The 6468-nt window shown below is 42.1% G+C and overlaps 1 long non-coding RNA gene across 3 annotated transcripts in view; it reads right to left on the bottom strand.

The window, feature by feature from the left end:
- Positions 1-5309, bottom strand: part of LOC120363548 (uncharacterized) — a 29444-nt gene extending 24135 nt beyond the window's left edge. For all 3 annotated transcript variants that reach the window (XR_012516937.1, XR_012516935.1, XR_012516936.1), the window contains exon 1: positions 2469-5309. This is a non-coding gene — a long non-coding RNA (uncharacterized LOC120363548). The remainder of the gene's footprint in view (positions 1-2468) is intronic.
- Between the last annotated feature and the right edge of the window lie 1159 nt (positions 5310-6468).

Below are 6468 nucleotides of genomic sequence, written 5' to 3' on the forward strand. Positions count from 1 at the left end.
GGTGAGAATACACATGGTGGGATGAAAAAATATTTTAAATACAAAATGCCTTTAACTGCTTCCCTTATTAAGGAAGCATGACATAATTCAGATCAGAAAGTAAGATTCACAACCACTTAAAATGGATGCTAGAGAGGGGGAAATATTCAAAATTTCTAAAATTTTGTCAACACTAAATGATGAATGACCTCCTAAGACAGCCTTTGTTTACAGGACACATTGGTAGGATTTTGGATACATAAAGCTAGGTCCAAAGCCGAGATGCTGTGGGAGGCCAAACTGCTCTGTATGATGAAGAGTAAAGTTATAATTTCCTTGAAGATGTAAGGAAAAGAAGCTCAAGAAATAAAAAATTGGATGCTCCATAAAAAATCAGGGCTCCAGGCCGGGTACCATGTCTCAAACCTGTAATCCCACCACTCTGGGAGGTTGAAGCAGGTGGATCACCTGCTTAGGAGTTTCAGACCAGCCTGGGCAACATGACAAAACCCCATCTCTACTAAAAATACAAAAATTAGCCAGGCATGGTGGTGCATGCCTGTAGTCCCAGCTACCTGGGGGGCTGAGGGAAGAGAATCACTTGTATTCAGGAGGCAGAGTTTACAGTCAGTTGAGATCATGCCACTGCACTCCAGCCTGGGCAAGAATGAGACTATGCCTCAAAAAAAAAAAAAGAAAAGAAAAAAGAAAAAAAAAAAGAAAAGAAAAAATCAGGGCTCCAGATGAGTTGGGAAAAAGAGGTGAGGAGGCTAGAGTTGGAGGAAAAAGATATTTGTTAAGGATCTGGTGAGGCTCTGTCCTCTGGAAGCTGAGACAGTGAAGTGGGTGAGAACAAGAAGTGAGTCAGTGTCCCTGGGAAGTGGCTGGAATCTTGGAAACAGCTCAATTATTCTTAGAAAGTGACCTCAGCTGACATACCTCAGGAACAAAAAGAACAATGTTTAAATAGAACCTGAATTATCTCCCTCTCCTATTAAGAACCTGATGAGGATAAATATTCATGGCCTCCCCCTTGAAAAACATCACAATTTGATGTGTAGGCCCCCTGGGTTGTGCCGTGACTGATCTGAGGCTGTGAAGCCATGTTAATAACAGAGGATGAGGCTTCCATCTCTGCCAGACGCATTAATTACCAGAAACAACCAGACTTGGATGTGCTTCCTTCAAAACAGAATGAGTGAGGGGGAGAGTCCTACCCAATTTTATCCTGGGCTGTTCCTGATAGGAAAGGATTTATCAAGATATTTTAATGCTTTGGACAGGACATCAATTAGGTACATCTTTAATTTGAAAATAATAAAGTTGGGCTGAGCACAAGGCCCATGCCTGCAATTCCAGCACTTTGGGAGGCCGAGGTAGGAGGATCACTTGATCCCAGGAGTTCAGGACTAGCCTGGGCAACACAGCAAGACTCCACCTCTACAAAAGATAAAAATAAAAAATTAGCTAGGCATGGTGGCACACACCTGTGGGTCCCAGCTACTTGGGAGGCTGAAGCAGGAGGATCACTTGAGCCCGGAGGTCAAGCTGAAGTGAGGCATGATTGCACCACTGCACTCCAGCCTGGGCGACAAAGTGAGACTCTGACTCAAAAAATATATAAATAAATAATAATAATAAATTTGAAAGCGTTGTTTTAATTCTTTATTATAAGCATGTCTAAACCTAAATACACAGAAGAGCAATGACTAATTCAGTTTAAATCAGTATTTTTTCCATTTGGGAACAGAGCACAGAACAGCGGTACTTTCATGATTCCATCTCTAACATTTAGGTAAGAAAATATCTTGTAGTCTTAAAGTAAGGTCGAGGCGACTGCTGTTCTCCACTAAAGTCCATCCATCCTGAATTGAATGACACTCAAAAAGAATGTCACCACGTACTCCACAGCCCTCTGTGAGGAAATGGCCTTGAGTCAAAAAAAGAACTGCTGGAAGCCTCCATCATTCTTAAACTATGGCTCTCCCTCCCATTTGTTTCTCATAACGACAGAGCAGAACAGAAACCAAGAAACAAGATCACAGCTCAGAACGCTGCAGCTATTTTTTTCACAATCTGCCCACTTCTTAAGTAAACATGAAATATTATATCTAGCTATATTCGGATACTACAGGAAACAGAAAGACCAGAAGAAAAACCTCAAACACCCAGCCTTCATCTTTCTTGTACATGAAATCTGCTTTTTTTCCTAACTACAAATATCTCCTTGCAAGAAGTTAAAATTGGGCATGATGTCATAGAATGACCAGTTGCACATTTTTTCGGAATTAGCATTTTTCAGATAAACACACAACCTGCATATCAGGAAAATTACCATTTATCAGAGGAGAACCAATTCTAAAAGTTCTGTTAGAACACCAGAAGTTGTATTGATATGTAAACAACACGACATAATCGAGGGTTCTGTGTGAGTGTATATTCCTTTGGATCTTTTATGAAACGATTCAGCTATACATGGTAACACTTACGGTCGAGTTGAGTCAGTGTCTTTATGGTGCTTTGCTGGAATCTAACATCTCTCTTGTCCAAAGAAACAATCTCAGCAGATAACAAAAGAATCCTGGTGAGCTGAACATTGGCAGCAAAGGGTGCACTTTTTCTCTCATGTATCAGCTGAAAGCAAATGAATGGCACCTCCGACCTAGAACCAACTAACCCTGCACTTTAAGTGGCAGCTTGGGGCAAACTGAAGGATTTGATGTCAATTACTCTATTTTTCTGGGCTGTACATGCTGAAGAGATTTTCATTCTGTTTTAAAACAAAACAAAAGGATCCATGCCCTGACTCTCTGTACATCCCAAACTTCTGTATTAACATCCTTTCAGATTTTAACATTCCAACTTCACAGGCTAGACTTAAATCCAAAAATGTTATTTTTAGTACACTTAAAAATTTCTTACAAAGTTCTCCACTTTGATATTGAATAACAATGATGACGATGATAACAGCCACCTCTTAATAAACACTCACTATGGGCCAGGCACTATTATGGGCTAAGCCTATTATATGCATCAACTTTTCATCGCTGGTACAACCCTACATGCTAAGTAATACTATTCCCAGTTTACAGATGAAGAAACTGAGGTTCAAGGAGATTGGACAACCTGTCCAAAGTTACACAGCTAAGTATGAGGTAAAAGGAACTCACACCCAAGTCTGTGCTCCTGCTTCACTAATTCTTCAACCTCTTAGATATCAAACTCTGAAAATTTTCTTTTTTCCTATAATCTGCCATCCTGCTACCCTTTTCTACTTCTCTCCTACTGAGGCTGTTCAGGAATATCTCATGATGAACTCCAGCTCTTCATTCAAAAAAGTATTTACTGAGTGCTCACATTAATGCTTCATTCAGTTATTTGCAAAGGTTTCTTAAGAGCCCACTGTGTGCTAGATACTGTGCTAGGTGCTGAGGATTCATCAGTTCACAACATTGACAAAAATGCCTGCCCCAGTGGCGCTAACATTCCAGAGAAGGCAAAAAGACAATAAACGTAAGAGATAAGAAATACAGTGATGGTTCAAAGATAATAAATGATCAAGGAAACTAGGATAAGGAAAGGGGGAGAAAGAATGCTAGGGAAGGTGTGCATGTGTGTAGGATTGCCATTTTAATATTATGAAAATATAGGCTGGGCACAGTGGCTCACGCCTGTAATCCCAACATTTTGGGAGGCCAAGGGGGCGGATCACCTGAGGTCGGGAGTTTGAGACCAGCCTTACCAATGTGGAGAAACCTTGTCTCTACTAAAAATACAAAATTAGCCGGGCATGGTGGCGCATCCCTGTAATCCCAGCTACTCAGGAGGCTGAGGCAGGAGAATTGCTTGAACTCGAGAGGCAGAGGTTGCAGTGAGCTGAGATCATGCCACTGCACTCCAGTCTGGGCAACAAGAGCAAAACTCCATCTCAAAAAAAAAATAAATTAACAAAAATAGAAAACATGACATTTGAGTAAAGACTTTCTGGGGTATGAGGGTTAGTTTTATATTTGAACTTGGCTAAGCTATTATTATTATTATTATTATTTAATTCCATTATTTAATCAAACACTAATACAGGTGTTACTGTGAAGGTATTTTGTAGATGTGGTCAACTCTGTTTCTGAATGTCATTTCTAGCGGCCCTGGTCTTTCACTACCCTGGACACTTTACTGATTACCAACTCACTCACTTATGGGAGACTGTGGCATTTAGGAACTATGTTGACATACTTTATTTTGAACTGCCTTTACAAAAAGTGTCAAGCAGGGAGGACAGGTAATATCGCCCTTATTTTACAGTCAAAAAACTGAGACTCAAAGAGGGAAACTAACCTGTAAGAGATTACAGAATTAATAACTAGCAGAGCTGGGTGTCAAGGCACCATCCTATCCTTCTTAACAAAATATTGGAAAAGGAATTTACAATCACTTCTAATTGCTCACCTTCCAGCCACTACTCACTTTCCACCCTGATGTATTTCAATCTGACACAGCCCTAACTCAGATGTTTTGCTTTTTGGGGGGTGAGGTGGGGCTGTAGTTTTCCATGAATTGCATACATTAAAGGGTGTCTGTCAGTCAAGCGACGCAACAAGGAGACGTCTGATTTCCCCAGGACACCGTCTTCAGAACCACCACATTAACAAAAACCAGCCAAAAATAATCAACCACTACAAAGTCCACAGCTCAGAACAATCTCTAAAGGAAGCCCAAAGGTTAAAATACCCAACAGTCTCCTCTACAGTCCTCTAAATTTCCCACTAAAATCCCTTAAAGATAAAACATTCACCACAAAAATACTATCCAGGATTGTCAGCCTATCCCACATTCTGGGACGGATTCCTGTAACTCCAAGGACGATGTGACCGAGGCCAAGAGCCAGCAGGAACCACCTGTGCTGGGCCGGGCCCGCGCAGTGAGCGGCAAACAGCTCTCTCCCGGTTCAGAGAAGCAAGGTCTGTGCACGTCAGAAAACTACACAGCCGTCTCTCTCGGCGGTGCCTGCTGCTTTTTTTGCGAAAAAAACACATAAGCTATTCCCAATACCTTCCCAAGCAGCCGACAAACAAGGGCTCTTGTACCTTAAACTTCCCCCAGACTGGGCGGTGCCCTAAGACACAGGAAACGCCCGGCAGGAAGTCGGGCTGCGGCGACGGCGGCGCGGTGCATCCTGGGAGTTGTGGTCCGCTCTCGGAGGCGCAGGCGCAATGGTGACGGCGGGGAGCCGGGGGCCGCAGCGCGGATTGTCCTTTTTCCTGAATGACACAGCCCTCCTTCCACATCCACGGGGAATGGGTTCCAGGACCTCTGCTGATGACAGATCCGGGATGCTCAAGTCCCTGATAGAAAATGGCGTAATATTTGCATATCGCCTACGCGCATCCTCCGTGTACTTTAAATCGTCTCTGGAATCTCTCTAATACCTAATGCAATGTCAATAATTGTTATACTGTATTGTCTAGGGAATCCTATTAAGGAAAAAAGTCGGAACATGTTCAGTACAGATGCAATTTATTAAAAGATATTTTCGAGTTGTGGTTGATTGAATCCACCGGTGGGGAACCCGTGGATACTGAGGGCCAGATGGATGAAGGGTGTCGGAAAGTCAGGGGGTGCCGTTAGGAGACCTCGTTCCGCAGAGGGAGGGTGATCTGGTGAATGTCTGCTGCCAAGAAAGGCGAGGCTTGGCTTGGAAACGGGTGTCGGCCTCCGTCCAGTCTCAGGTCTGAAATGGAGTCAGGTAGCCCCCAAGTGGACAGAGTCGGGTGAAAAATAACCCACAGGATCTGCAAACAGGACTGTGGAGCTGTAACTAGGCGTGGTAGAATCATGGAAGGCAAGCGACGCAGACTCAGAGAAAGAACAAACCTCAAAGTCATCTACCTTATGAATAGAACATTTTTAATAATTTTTGGCTTCTTCAAAAAATATCCCCCCCCCCCAAAAAAAATGTACAGCAACAAAGCACCAACCCATATTACATACAGGACTTGTAGGCAGATGAAAGTATGGCACGGTCTGGAATCACAGACATCAAAATGTTAAAATTAAGCTTCTTTGGATGAGAGGGTTATATTTTATAGAACTTTCTTGTATTTTCCTCATTGTTTACAAGAATAAAATAATTTTTTGTTTGAAATATTTTAAGTATAAAGAAAAGCATATAGAGCAATTTTTTAAACACCTTGGCATCTACTGCAAAGTTTTATCATATTTACTTCAGATCCTTCCTCCCTCCCTTCCTTCCTTTTTTCCTTCCTTTCTTCCTTTTTTTCTTCCTTCTTTCCTCTGTCTTTCTACGAAAGAAAAAAAAATACAGAAAAAAAAAAACCCTTTACAACTAGGGTCCCTTATGCAGCCTTTTGTCCTCTGCAGAGAAATGCATACATCATAGATTCTGCAGGGTATTTATGTATATATCTGTGTGTTTTTGTTTTTTGGGACAGGGTCTCACTCTGTCACTCAGACTGGAGTGTGGTGGCACTC

The sequence above is a fragment of the Saimiri boliviensis genome, chromosome 3 (assembly GCF_048565385.1).
Source record: "Saimiri boliviensis isolate mSaiBol1 chromosome 3, mSaiBol1.pri, whole genome shotgun sequence".
Taxonomy (NCBI): domain Eukaryota; kingdom Metazoa; phylum Chordata; class Mammalia; order Primates; family Cebidae; genus Saimiri; species Saimiri boliviensis.